The 13,450-nt window shown below is 51.0% G+C and overlaps 1 protein-coding gene and 1 long non-coding RNA gene across 5 annotated transcripts in view; both read right to left on the bottom strand.

Annotated features, from left to right (window-relative positions):
• The window catches only part of LOC138504626 (aminopeptidase N-like), a 554,696-nt gene extending 544,017 nt beyond the window's left edge, over positions 1–10,679 (bottom strand). For 2 of the 4 annotated variants that reach the window (XR_011279874.1, XM_069625220.1), the window contains exon 1: positions 10,546–10,679. The gene's annotated coding sequence lies outside the window, so the exon portion shown is untranslated. Of the gene's footprint in view, positions 1–10,298 lie in introns of all 4 variants that reach the window. The other 2 variants (XM_069625223.1, XM_069625222.1) reach the window with 2 other exon arrangements.
• A 367-nt stretch (positions 10,680–11,046) lies between these two features.
• Positions 11,047–12,142, bottom strand: LOC138504625 (uncharacterized). Its single transcript, XR_011279873.1, has 2 exons — positions 12,066–12,142; positions 11,047–11,413 (listed from the first exon to the last, which is right to left on the bottom strand). It is a non-coding gene; the product is annotated as an uncharacterized lncRNA (long non-coding RNA).
• Between the last annotated feature and the right edge of the window lie 1,308 nt (positions 12,143–13,450).

Genomic DNA, 13,450 nt, shown 5'->3' with positions numbered 1-13,450 from the left:
GGCAAGGTCAGGCAATTACGGATCATTACATACACCTGACTTCCATCACACTTCCCCACACAGATAAAAGGTGGAGCATGAAAGCACACTCTGAGTGAGGAAAAACACATGAGGAGACAGCAGTTCCAAGATGGCAGTTTAATACAAGGAGAAAGACGGTGAAACCAGAGAGAGTCCCAAGTGGGGAAGTACCTGTGACCTTTAAAGGCCTTTACTTTCGTGAGCCTTGGAAAGTAAGAAACCGAAGACCAGGAACGAAGGATGATCAAACCTGCACAGTGTGTCAGAAGTACCCGGGGTTCTCCTGTGTCGATAATCTAGGTGGGGAGGAGCAATTGCCGCTGTGGTACTGTCTTTGGCTTCTACAACAAAGCAGTGTCAGAAAAGATAGCATAGCTGGTGAGCCGAAGAGACTGATACCAATCCAGCTTGTATTTTGAACCAAGGTTGCAAGCGGCAACTTTATATAAAGAGAACAGTGTGTGAGGCGCAGGTGATGAGCGACGCAAACATAATTGATAACTAACCGGAGTAATTGATCTTTGGGAGGACAAGCTAAAATACAAAACACAGAGTGGTCCGGTGCCACTTGGACACTCAGTCGAAGGTCTCTATTAAGTATCCAACTGATGCTGAGTTTGAGAAAAGGAATACTGAGATTGATGTGGTCATGCAACGGATCAAGCTAAATCCCGTACACAGTTGAAAGTCTTCAATAGTTTAATGTACATCCTAATTGGTCCGAGCCGGGCAGAGGGTGACTACTTGAGTAACAGAAAAGGGATCTGAGCCCATCTGAGGGGGTTCTGGGGTGAACCGTGAGTCACCCACAGAAGCCAGAGTGTGTGCTTTGATCGAGTGACCCGCCTTGCCCCGCGCACAAAACGTGGGGAAGGGAAGCCTCGGCCTGAGCATCCTGACATATCATTTTGTGAACACTCCTTTCTTTTTTGTTACATTGTTTCCCACACTATTTGCAAATTAGCGGTAGGGATTGTCAATAGGTTTTTTAGTATAGGCCCTATTTGGCAAGACTCCACAAGGACTGCATTGTTATTATTTGATGGTCGTAGTTTGCTCCCATCTGTAGGGAACTGCCCTTCTGGCTATTTTTGTACTCTAGACTTAGACACACCTTGAAAGAGATGTTCCCTACCCTTCCCATACCTGTGGAGGTTTCCCCCCTACTGCACTTTTCTATAGAAGCAGCTGGCACGGGGAGAATGGTGTCTGAGATATTTGCTATGGTATTGAGAGAAAGGTGGGCTGCACAGCTAGAGTACACCTATAATGGGAAGAAACATTGGACCACCTGATACTGGAGGCGATTTGGTGGTATTGCTATAGTCGGATGAAAAGAGTAGCCCTGAATAGTCGGAATAAACTGCTGCACTTTAAATACATTCACCAAGCCTATTATACACCAGCAGTCCTGAGCAGGTGCCTCCAAGATAGGCCTGATGGATGTGCGAGGTGCTCTCAGTCACCAGTCACAGTCCCACATCTGGCATGGCAATGACCACCAATAATGGCCTATTATACACAGACTGTCCTGAGCAGGTGCTTCCAAGATAGCCCTGCAATCGGCTAAAGAAAAGTGGAAGGACAGAGATCTGCTCATGGTGCAATTGCCTGCAAATGGCTGCAGAAAGGTGGAGAGGTGCAGATCTGCTCATAGCGCAATTGCCTGCAAGTGGCTGCGGAAAGGTGGAGAGGTGCAGATCTGCTCATAGCGCAATTGCCTGCAAATGGCTGCAGAAAGGTGGAGAGGTGCAGATCTGCTCATAGCGCAATTGCCTGCAAATGGCTGCAGAAAGGTGGAGAGGGGCAGATCTGCTCGTAGTGCAAATGCCTGCAAGCAGCTGCAGAAAAGTGGAAGGACACATATCTGCTCATGGTGCAATTGCCTGCAAGTGGCTGCATAAAAGTGGAGAGGCGCAGTTCTGCTCATAGTGCAATTGCCTGCAAGAGGCTGCCGAGAGGTGGAGAGGCGCAGATCTGCTCATAGGGCAATTGTCTGCAAGCGGATGCGGAAAGGTGGAGAGGCACAGATCTGCTCATAGGGCAATTGCCTGCAAACGGCTGCAGAAAGGTGGAGAGGCGCAGATCAGCTCATGGTGAAATTGCCTGCAAGAGGCTGCGGAAAGGTGGAGATGCACAGATCTGCTGATAGCTCAAGTGCCTGCAAGCGGCTGGGGAAAGGTGGAGAGGAGCAGATTTGCTCATAGTGCAATAGCCTGCAAGCAGCTGCAGAAAGGTGGAGAGGTGCAGATCTGCTCATAGCGCAATTGCCAGTAAGCAGCTGCGGAAAGGTGTAGAGGCGCAAATCTTCTCATATAGCAATTGTCTGCAATTGGCTGAAGAAAAGTGGAAGGACACAGATCTGCTCATGGTGCAATTGCCTGCAAGAGGCTGTGGAGAGATACAGAGGCGCAGATCAGCTCATGGTGATATTGCCTGCAAGAGGCTGCAGAAAGGTGGAGAGCTGCAGATCTGCTCATAGTGCAGTTGCCTGCAAGCAGCTGGGGAAAGGTGGAGAGGCGCAGATCTGCTCATAGTGCAATTGCCAGTAAGCGCTACGAAAACGTGTAGAGGTGCATATCTGCTCATAGCGCAACTGCCTGCAAGAGGCTGCAGAAAGTTGGAGAGGCGCACATCAGCTCATAGCGAAATTGCCTGCAAGACGTTGTGGAAAGGCAGAGAGGTGCCAATCTGCTCGTAGCGCAATTGCCTGCAAGCAGCTGCAGAAAGTTGGAGAGGCACAGATCTGCAAATAGCAGAATTGCATGCAAGCGACTGCAGAGAGGTGGAGAGTCGCAGATCTGCTCATAGTGCAATTGCCTCCAAGCAGCTGGGGAATGTTGGAGAGGCGCAGATTTGCTCATAGTGCAATTGCCTGCAAGAGGCTGTAGAGAGGTGGAGTGGTGCAGATCAGCTCATAGTGAAATTGCCTGCAAGAGGCTGTGGAAAGGTGGAGAGGCGCAGATCTGCTCGTAGCGCAATTGCCTCCAAGCAGCTGGGGAATGTTGGAGAGGCGCAGATTTGCTCATAGTGCAATTGCCTGCAAGAGGCTGTAGAGAGGTGGAGTGGTGCAGATCAGCTCATAGTGAAATTGCCTGCAAGAGGCTGTGGAAAGGTGGAGAGGCGCAGATCTGCTCGTAGCGCAATTGCCTGCAAGCAGCTGCAGAAAGGTGGAGAGCCACAGATCTGATCATAGCATAATTGCCTGCAAACGGCTGCAGAGAGTTGGAGAGCCGAGGATCTGCTCATAGCGCAAGTGACTGCAAGCAGCTGGGGAAAGGTGGAGAGAGGCAGATTTGCTCATAGTGCAATTGCCTGCAAGAGGCTGCGGAAAGGCAGAGAGCCACAGATCTGCTCATAGTGCAAGTGCCTGCAGGCAGCTGCTGAAAGGTGGAGAGGCACAGATCTGCTTATAGTGCAATTGTCTGCAAGCAGCTGCATGAAGCTGGCGAGGCGCAGTTCTGCTCCTAGCGCAAATGCCGGCAACAGATGCAGAAAGGTGGAGAGGTGCAGATGTGCTCATAGTGCAATTGCCAGTAAGCGGCTGCAGAAAGATGTAGTGGCGCAGATCTGCTCATAGTGCAAATGCCTGCAAGCAGCTGCAGAAAAGTGGAAGGACACATATCTGCTCATGGTGCAATTGCCTACAAGTGGCTGCCGAGAGGTGGAGAGGCGCAGATCTGCTCATAGGGTAATTGCCTGCAAGCGGATGTGGAAAGCTAGCGATGCGCAGTTCTGCTAATAGCGCAATTGTCTGCAACAGCTGCAGAAGGGTGGAGAGGGGCAGATCTGCTCATAGAGCAATTGCCAGCCAGTAAGCGGCTGTGGAAAGGTTTAGAGGCGCAAATCTGCTCATAGAGCAATTGTCTGCACTTGGCTGAAGAAAAGTGGAAGGACACAGATCTGCTCATGGTGCAATAGCCTGCAAGTGGCTGTGGAAAGGTGGAGAGGCGCAGATCTGCTCATAGTGCAGTTGCCTGCAAGAGGCTGTGGAAAGGTGGAGAGGCCCAGATCAGCTCATGATAAATTGCCTGCAAGAGGCTGAGGAAAGGCGGAGATGCACAGATCTGCTCATAGCGCAATTGCCTGCAGCAACTGCAGAAAGGTGGAAAGCTGCAGATCTGCTCATAGTGCAATTGCCTGCAAGCGGCTGGGGAAAGGTGGAGAGGCGCAGATTTGCTCATAGTGCAATTGCCTGCAAGCGGCTGCAGAAAGGTGGAGAGCCACAGATCTGCTCATAGCGAAATTGCCTGCAAGCACCTGCATGAAGCTGGCGAGGCGCAGTTCTGCTCCTAGTGCAAATGCCTGCAACAGCTGCAAAATGTTGGAGAGGCACAGATCTGCTCATAGTGCAATTGCCTGTAAGTAGCTGGGAAAAGGTGGAGAGGAGCAGGTCTGCCCATAGTGCAAATGCCTGCAACCAGCTGCAGAAAGGTGGAGAGGTGGAGATCTGCTCATAACGCAATTGTCTGCAAGCAGCAGTGGAAATGTGGAGAGGAGCAGGTCTGCTCATAGTGCAAATGCCTGCAGCAGCGGCAGAAAGGTGGAGAGGCGGAGATCTGCTCATAGTACAATTGCTTGCAAGTAGCTGCGGAAAGGTGGAGAGGTGCAGATCTGCTTTTAGAGCAAGCAATTGCCAGCAAGTGGCTGCAGAAAGGTGGAGAGGCACAGATCTGCTCATAGCGCAGTTGCCTGCAAACAGCCGAAGAAAGGTGGAGAGGCGCAGATCTGCTCAAAGCGCAATTGCCTGCAAGCAGCTACGGTAAGGTGTAGGACGCAGATCTGCTCATAGCGCAGTTGACTGCAAGCAGATGTGGAAAGGTGGAGAGCAGCAGATCTGCTCATAGCGCAGTTGACTGCAAGCAGCTGCGTAAAGGTGAAGACGCACAGATCTGCTCATAGCAGAATTGCCTGCAAGCGACTGCAGAGAGTTGGAGAGCCGAGGATCTGCTCATAGTGCAAGTGCCTGCAAGCAGCTGCTGAAAGGTGGAGAGGCGCAGATCTGCTTATAGTGAAATTGCCTGCAAGAGGCTGCGGAAAGGGGGAGATGCACAGATCTGCTCATAGCGCGACTGCAAGCAGCTGGGGAAAGGTGGAGAGGGGCAGATTTGCTCATAGTGCAATTACCTGCAAGCGGCGGAGGAAAGGTGGAGAGGGGCAGATTTGCTCATAGTGCAATTACCTGCAAGCAGCTGCAGAATGGTGGAGAGGCACAGATCTGCTCATAGTGCAAGTGCCTGCAAGCAGCTGCAGATGTGCTCATAGTGCAATTGCCAGCAAGCGGCTGCAGAAAGATGTAGTGGCGCAGATCTGCTCATAGTACAATTGCCTGCAAGCAGCTGGGGAAAGGTTGAGAGGAGCAGATCTGCTCATGGTGCAATTGCCTGCAAGTGGCTGCGGAAAGGTGGAGAGGCGCAGATCTGCTCATAGTGCAGTTGCCTGCAAGAGGCTGTGTAAAGGTGGAGAGGCACACATCAGCTCATGGTGAAATTGCCTGCAAGAGGCTGAGGAAAGGCGCAGATACACAGATCTACTGATAGCTCAATTGCCTGCAAGCAGCTGTGTAAAGGTGGAGTGGCGCAGATCTGCTCATAGCAGAATTGCCTGCAGCAACTGCAGAAAGGTGGAAAGCTGCAGATCTGCTCATAGTGCAATTGCCTGCAAGCGGCTGGGGAAAGGTGGAGAGGCGCAGATCTGCTCATAGCAGAATTGCCTGCAGCAACTGCAGAAAGGTGGAGAGCTGCAAATCTGCTCATAGTGCAATTGCCTGCAAGCGGCTAGGGAAAGGTGGAGAGGCGCAGATCTGCTGATAGCAGAATTGCCTGCAGCAACTGCAGAAAGGTGGAGAGGTGCAGATCTGCTCATAGTGCAAGTGCCTGCAAGCAGCTGCTGAAAGGTGGATAGGCAGAGATCTGCTTATAGCGCAATTGCCTGCAAGCAGCTGCATGAAGCTGGCGAGGCGCAGTTCTGCTCCTAGCGCAAATGCCGGCAACAGATGCAGATAGGTGGAGAGGTGCAGATGTGCTCATAGTGCAATTGCCAGTAAGCGGCTGCAGAAAGATGTAGTGGCGCAGATCTGCTCATAGTACAATTGCCTGCAAGCAGCTGCAGAAAAGTGGAAGGACACAGATCTGCTCATGGTGCAATTGCCTGCAAATGGCTGCGGAAAGGTGGAGAGGCGCAGATCTGCTCATAGTGCAGTTGCCTGCAAGAGGCTGTGGAAAGGCGGAGATGCACAGATCTGCTCATAGCGCAATTGCCTGCCAGCAGCTGTGTAAAGGTGGAGTGGCGCAGATCTGCTCATAGCAGTATTGCCTGCAGCAACTGCAGAAAGGTGGAGAGCTGCAGATCTGCTCATAGTGCAATTGCCTGCAAGCGGCTGGGGAAAGGTGGAGAGGCGCAGATCTGCTGATAGCAGAATTGCCTGCAGCAACTGCAGAAAGGTGGAGAGGTGCAGTTCTGCTCACAGCACAATTGTCTGCAAGCGGCTGCGGAAAGGAGGAGAGGGGCAGATCTGCTCACAGAGCAATTGCCTGCAAGCAGCTGCAGAGAGGTGGAGAGCCACAGATCTGCTCATAGTGCAATTGCCTGTAAGGGCTGCAGAAAGGTGGAAAACCGCAGATCTGCTCACAGAGCAATTGCCTGCAAGCAGCTGCAGAGAGGTGGAGACGGGCAGTACGGCTCATTGCGCAATTGCCGGCAAATGGCTGCAGTAAGGTGTTGGGCACAGATCTGCTCACAGCACAATTGATTGCAAGCAGCTGGGGAAAGGTGGAGAGGTGCAGTTCTGCTCACAGCCCAATTGCCTGTAAGCGGCTGCGGAAAGGTGGAGAGGCGGAGATCTGTTCACAGTGCAATTTCCTGCAAGCAGCTGCAGAGAGGTGGAGAGCCACAGATCTGCTCATAGTGCAATTGCCTGTAAGGGCTGCAGAAAGGTGGAAAACCGCAGATCTGCTCATAGCACAATTGCCTGCAAGCGGCTGAGGGAGAGGTGGAGAAACACAGATCTGCTCACCGTGCAATTGTGGCAGGTGGCTGCGGAAAGGTGGAGTGGTGCAGATCTGCTCATAGCGCAATTGCCTACAAGCAGCTGCAGAAAGGTGGAGAGGCGCAGATCTGCTTATAGTGCAGTTGCCTGCAAGAGGCTGTGGAGAGGCGCAGATCAGCTCATGGTGAAATTGCCTGCAAGAGGCTGCGGAAAGGCGGAGATGCACAGATCTGCTCATAGCGCAAGTGACTGCAAGCAGCTGGGGCAAGGTGGAGAGAGGCAGATTTGCTCATAGTGCAATTGCCTGCAAGCGGCTGCAGAAAGGCGGAGAGCCACAGATCTGCTCATAGCACAAGTGACTGCAAGCAGCTGGGGAAAGGTGGAGAGGGGCAGATTTGCTCATAGTGCAATTACCTGCATGCGGCTGAAGAAAGGTGGAGAGGAGCAGATCTGCTCATAGCGCAATTGCCTGCAAGCAACTGCAGAAAGATGTAGTGGCGCAGATCTGCTCATAGCGCAAGTGACTGCAAGCAGCTGGGGAAAGGTGGAGAGGGGCAGATTTGCTCATAGTGCAATTACCTGAAAGCGGCTGAGGAAAGGTGGAGAGGAGCAGATCTGCTCATAGCGCAATTGCCTGTAAGCAGCTGAGGAAAAGTGGAAGGACACCTATCTGCTCATGGTGCAATTGCCTGCAAGTGGCTGAGGAAAAATGGAAGGACACCTATCTGCTCATGGTGCAATTGCCTGCAAGTGGCTGCCGAGAAGTGGAGAGGCGCAGATCTGCTCATAGGGTAATTGCCTGCAATTGCTGAAGAAAAGTGGAAGGACAAAGATCTGCTCATGGTGCAATTGCCTGCAAGTGGCTGTGGAAAGGTGGAGAGGCGCAGATCAGCTCATGGTGAAATTGCCTGCAAGAGGCTGAGGAAAGGCGGAGATGCACAGATCTGCTCATAGCGCAATTGCCTGCAAGCAGCTGTGTAAAGGTGGAGAGGCGCAGATCTGCTCATAGCAGAATTGCCTGCAGCAACTGCAGAAAGGTGGAGAGCTGCAAATCTGCTCGTAGTGCAATTGCCTGCAAGCGGCTGCAGAAAGGTGGAGAGCCGAAGACCTGCTCATAGTGCAATTGCTTGCAAGTGGCTGCAGAAAGGTGGAGAGGCACAGATCTGCTCCTAGTGCAATTGCCTGCAAGCAGCTGCGGAAAGGTGGAGAGCCACAGATCTGCTCATACGAAAGTGCCTGCAAGCAGCTGCATGAAGCTGGCGAGGCGCAGTTCTGCTCCTAGTGCAAATGCCTGCAACAGCTGTAGAAAGGTGGAGAGGTGCAGATCTGCTCATAGTGCAATTGCCAGTAAGCGGTTGCAAAAACGTGTAGAGGCGCAGATCTGCTCATAGCGCAACTGACTGCAAGAGGCTGCAGAGAGGTGGAGAGGCGCACCTCAGCTCATAGCGAAATTGCCTGCAAGACGCTGTGGAAAGGCAGAGAGGTGCCAATCTGCTCGTAGCGCAATTGCCTGCAAGCAGCTGCGGTAAGGTGTAGGTCACAGATCTGCTCATAGCGCAGTTGATTGCAAGCAGATGTGGAAAGGTGGAGAGCAGCAGATCTAATCATAGCGCAATTGCCTGTAAGTAGCTGCGGAAAGGTGGAGAGGCACAGATCTGCCAATAGCACAATTGCCTGCAAGCAGCTGCGGAAAGGTGGAGAGGCACAGATCTGCTCATAGCGCAATTGCCTGCAAGCAGCTGCAGTAAGATGTAGGATACAGATCTGCTCACAGCGCAATTGCCTGCACGCAGCTGCGGAAAGGTGGAGAGGGGCAGAACTGCTCACAGCGCAATTGCCTGCAAGCAGCTGCAGAGAGGTGTAGAGGTGCAGTACTGCTCATTGCGCAATTGCCTGCAAATGGCTGCAGTAAGTTGTAGGACACAGATCTGCTCACAGCGCAATTGACTGCAAGCAGCTGTGGAAAGGTGGAGAGCTGCAGATCTGGTCATAGCGCAATTGTCTGCAAGCAGCTGCGGAAAGATGGAGAGGCAACGATCTGCTCATAGCACAATTGCCTGCAAGCAGCTGAGGAAAGGTGGAGAGCCGCAGATCTGGTCATAGGGCATTTGCCTGCAAGCAGCTGCAGAGAGGTGGAGAGGCGCAGTACTGCTTATTGCGCAATTGCCTGCAAATGGCTGCAGTAAGGTGTAGGACACAGATCTGCTCACAGCGCAATTGATTGCAAGCAGCTGGGGAAAGGTGGAGAGGTGCAGTTCTGCTCACAGCCCCAATTGCCTGCAAGCGGATGCGGAAAGGTGGAGAGGCACAGATCTGCTTACAGCGCAATTTCCTGCAAGCAGCTGCAGAACGGTGGAGAGCCACATCTCTGCTCATAGTGCAATTACCTGCAAGCAGCTGTGGAAAGGAGGAGAGGCACAGATCTTCTCACAACGCAATTTCCTGCAAGCAGCTGCAGAAAGGTGGAGAGCCACACATCTGCTCATAGAGCAATTGCCTGCAAGCGGCTGCATAGGTGCGGAGGGACACAGATCTGCTCGTAGTGCAATTGCCTGCAAGCAGCTGTCAAAAGGTGGAGAGGCGCAGATCTGCTTGCCGTTCAATTGCCTGCAAGTGGCTGTATAAAGTTGGAGAGGCGTAAAGCAGTTCATAGTGCAATTGCCTGCAAGCAGCTTCGGAAATGTGGAGAACCGCAAATCTGCTCACAGCACAATTGCCTGGCAAGCAGCTGCAGAAAGATGGAGAGGCGCAGATCTTCTCATAATGCAATTACCTGCAAGCGGCTGCAGTAAGGTGTAGGACGCAGATCTGCTCCTAGCGCAATTGACTGCAAGCGGCTGCAGAAAGGTGGAGTGGCACAGCTCTGCTAATAGTGCAAATGCCTGCAAGTGGCTGTGGAAAGCTGGTAATGCACAGATCTGCTCATAGCGCAATTGCTTGCAATCTGCTGTGGGATGGTGTTGGAGAGGCACAGATCTGCTCACAGCGTAATTGTCTGCAAGCAGCTGCAGAAAGAATGAGAGGTGCAGATCTACTCCAAGCGCAATTGCCTGCAAGTGGCTGTGGAAAGGTGGAGAGGTGCAGATCTGCTCATAGAGCAATTGCCTGCAAGTGGCTGCGGAAATACCTCTGGTAGGAAAAGCAGGGTGACTTGAAACCACGGGGCCCCACCGGCCTACAGGGGACGCGGCCCCGCTCCCTCGGCTCCATGCCGTGAGAAGAAGCTGCGTGAGTGCTGCGCCAGAAGACCCCCAGAACTCAACTCAACGCACCAGCCACGCGCACTTACCTCTGGTTGCACAGCTGAGTGAGTTCTCCGCCTTATCTCTCCCTCGAAACTTCCCACACGCAGCTCCTCCAGAAGTTCACTCAGAAACCGGAATCCTCAGAAGTGGAACAGAAAAGACAGCATTTTTTCCTTTTCCAGAGCAGGAAGGGGGCTCCCAGGAGATCTAAAGCAATGGGCCCGCAGTTACACACCCTCTGCAACACCCCTCGCTCTCCAAGCACATGCCCTCACCACAGAACAAACTCACCCCTAAATCAGCCCCTCGCCTCCTGTTTCTAAATTAGAAACAGGGACTGGGCTGGTCTCAGAAGTGAAGAGGCAAGTAAGCGAACCCACGGCGCAGTGTCCCCTGTTAACCTCTTCCCTCCTGACTGCAGGCTGCAGGGTGGGCGGGAGGGGGCTCCCGGAGCCGTCTGCTCACGTCACACTCGCCTCATATGAGGCATCACTGCATAAACTGAGGGTACTGTTTCCAGTCACGGCCAAAAACGACTGGAAGGAAAATGTTCTTCACACGTGAACACGACTGAGGCTCCTAAGACTGGTGAAGGGTTGTGTTCTGAGGCATTTATGTAGCGCCTGCCATAGTCTTGGCTTCTAAGCACTTTAAGCTGGACTGTACATGACAAGCCAGTGTGCGGCCTGGGCGGTGCCAGCCCCCATTGGCGCCCCCTCCCCCTGTCGTGTGAGGATGACATACCTTGGGAACCAAAACCTGAGCAGTCAGTGAATAATAGTCTGACAACAGTTTACATTTTTTGGAAACACAGATCACAGTTTATTGGAGCATACAATACAAAGGGGGCAGCCCCAGCCCCAAAGCATCATGGTTCATGAGCATCTATACCACAAACGCCTAGCCGCCCAAAGTGGGGCAAAACTTCTGACTGTTCCGGTGTCCCCTTGCCGCCTCCATTCATGTGGCAAGGCACCGGACATTTGCGCCAGATTGGTGCATAGAGTGCTTCTCCCTCGGGCCACTGCACATGAAGGTGAGGAGTCATAGGGATCCAATGCCTGTCGTCCGACTTTGGCTCCAGTACGGCCGTTGGGAAACCGTCCACGGTTCAAGCCGCGGCATACTCCTCCCCGGCTAGGACTGCCCCTAACTCCGCCTATGACAGAAATGGAACAATTAGTACAAATGAAAGCCAGGAATTTCACACAATTCCGTTCACCCACTTACACCTCGAACTCCGCTGAAACCGTAGAAATGAATTCAAATTGATGCATGCACGCATTTCTAAACCTTTTCCCCGACGCACACCCCGCCCTAGGCTGAATATTGGAACAACTATACACTATGAAACAAGAAGTTTAAAACCCTGTCCTTTGCACCCGCTTACACCTTGATGTCCGCTGAAAATGAAAAAATATTCAAATTGAAGTCTGCCAGTCTTTTAAACCTTTTTCCTATTCACACCCTGCACTCTGCTAAAGAATTGAAATGTACGCAGCATGAAGCAAGAAATGTAACCCCTGTTCCTTTGAACTCACTTACACCTCGATGTACTCTGAACATGTAAAATGAATACGAATTGAAGCACAGAATAATTTGAAACAATTTCCCTTTACCCCCTCACAGCTCGCTCTCTTTTTGAAAAATGGATCAATTAATCCCCAACTGAGAAATCCACTATTGACACGTTTTACAAAAGCCTCTATTTACACCTTGATCCTCCGATCCACCTCTGTTCTACCCTCCACATCTTTTCCTGCCTTGATAACTCACACCCTAGTTCAACAAAACGGTGCTCCCCTACCTACCAGTGGGTGCGGGTGGATGGGAATTCGACGGAGCAGGACTGGTAAAGAGGCCGTTCTCCAGTCCTCCTGCGTATTTGTACGCATTACCCAGGGCTAGCTGGAAATGCCCGCCCTGGGGACGCCCGCCCCCACTCGTGACAGAGCTGAAGTGGAAGTGACCTGCATAGCCACAAGGGGAGGGGGGCTGCCAGAGGGGTGCCCATTCTATGTGGGGCTGCCAAAGGGGTGGCCACGCTATGTGGAACATCCCTTGAGTGCCCCCTGCAGCAGGAACATTCCCTCATACAGTCCATTTCCATGAAAATGGCCCTGGCTTTGGTGGAGTAGACACTGCTGCTGTCTTAACGGATCTATGCCTTTCAAGAAAAGTTTAACTGCTCCGTTTTATTTTCTTTTTTATATTATTTATTTGTTTGGTTAATAAAGCCTTTACCAATCATATTAATCTTCTACTTATGTCACAACAATACTTTACGATACAATTATTCCAACCATACAATATATTCATAATACATCACTAATCACAAAATAGTGAAAACACTCATTAGATATCCATATTAAAAACTTAAAAAAATAAATAAAAATCTTTTTCTTTCTTCTTTTCTCTCTTCCTTTCCTTTCTTCCTTTCTTTTCATCTTGTTTGTGTTACATCATCACTTTCAAATAATGCAAATTCTTTTTCAAACACCTTTAAAAAGAGAACTAGCGCAAAAATTAATGGATAATGGGAACCATTAATCATTCTATCCCATAAAAATACAGTACTATCTACACATTCAGGATTAACAAATGTCATCAAAAACAAAGTTCGTGGTATTTTAAACTGCGAGCATTCAAGCACCAAAAGCTTCAGGGTTTCATATGGTTCAATGCATTTGGAAAACCTACATTTCAACTGCCGCATTGCCAATGGCCTATCTGCCCAGTATCTGCATTGCTCTTTTGTACGAAACTGGTTCAATTTAAATCTAATATAAGTTCTTATGGATGAAGAAGGAAAAATAAAGATGTTAGGGCAGCACGGGATTCTCTTGCGTGTACATTTTGCGTATTCCGCAAAAGTAGAGTCCTGCTTTAGTTGGTCTAATGCAGATCAAGTCATTTTCAAACAGTTTCTTTTTAACAAAGGCAGGTCTATAACACAGGTCGTCTTGAGTAACAGAGAGCCCATCCAATGTAAACTTGTAGATGAGGTGCTAAGACCCCGATCGTGCTTTTCTTCACCTCTTCCATCCTATCAGGCTCTCCTGGACGTTCTGGGGTCCTCTGTTGCTCTGTAGGGCTCTGTGGCATTTCAGCAAAGTATTTCAAGCATCAGGCAGGGAGACAGAGTCAGGTTCACAAAAGACTTCGGGCCTCATTACACGTTAGGCGGTAAGGGTTT

Source organism: Ambystoma mexicanum, chromosome 11 (assembly GCF_040938575.1).
Source record: "Ambystoma mexicanum isolate Mex_15411 chromosome 11, UKY_AmexF1_1, whole genome shotgun sequence".
In the NCBI taxonomy this organism is placed as follows: domain Eukaryota; kingdom Metazoa; phylum Chordata; class Amphibia; order Caudata; family Ambystomatidae; genus Ambystoma; species Ambystoma mexicanum.
This window is presented reverse-complemented; position numbering and strand designations above follow the sequence as displayed.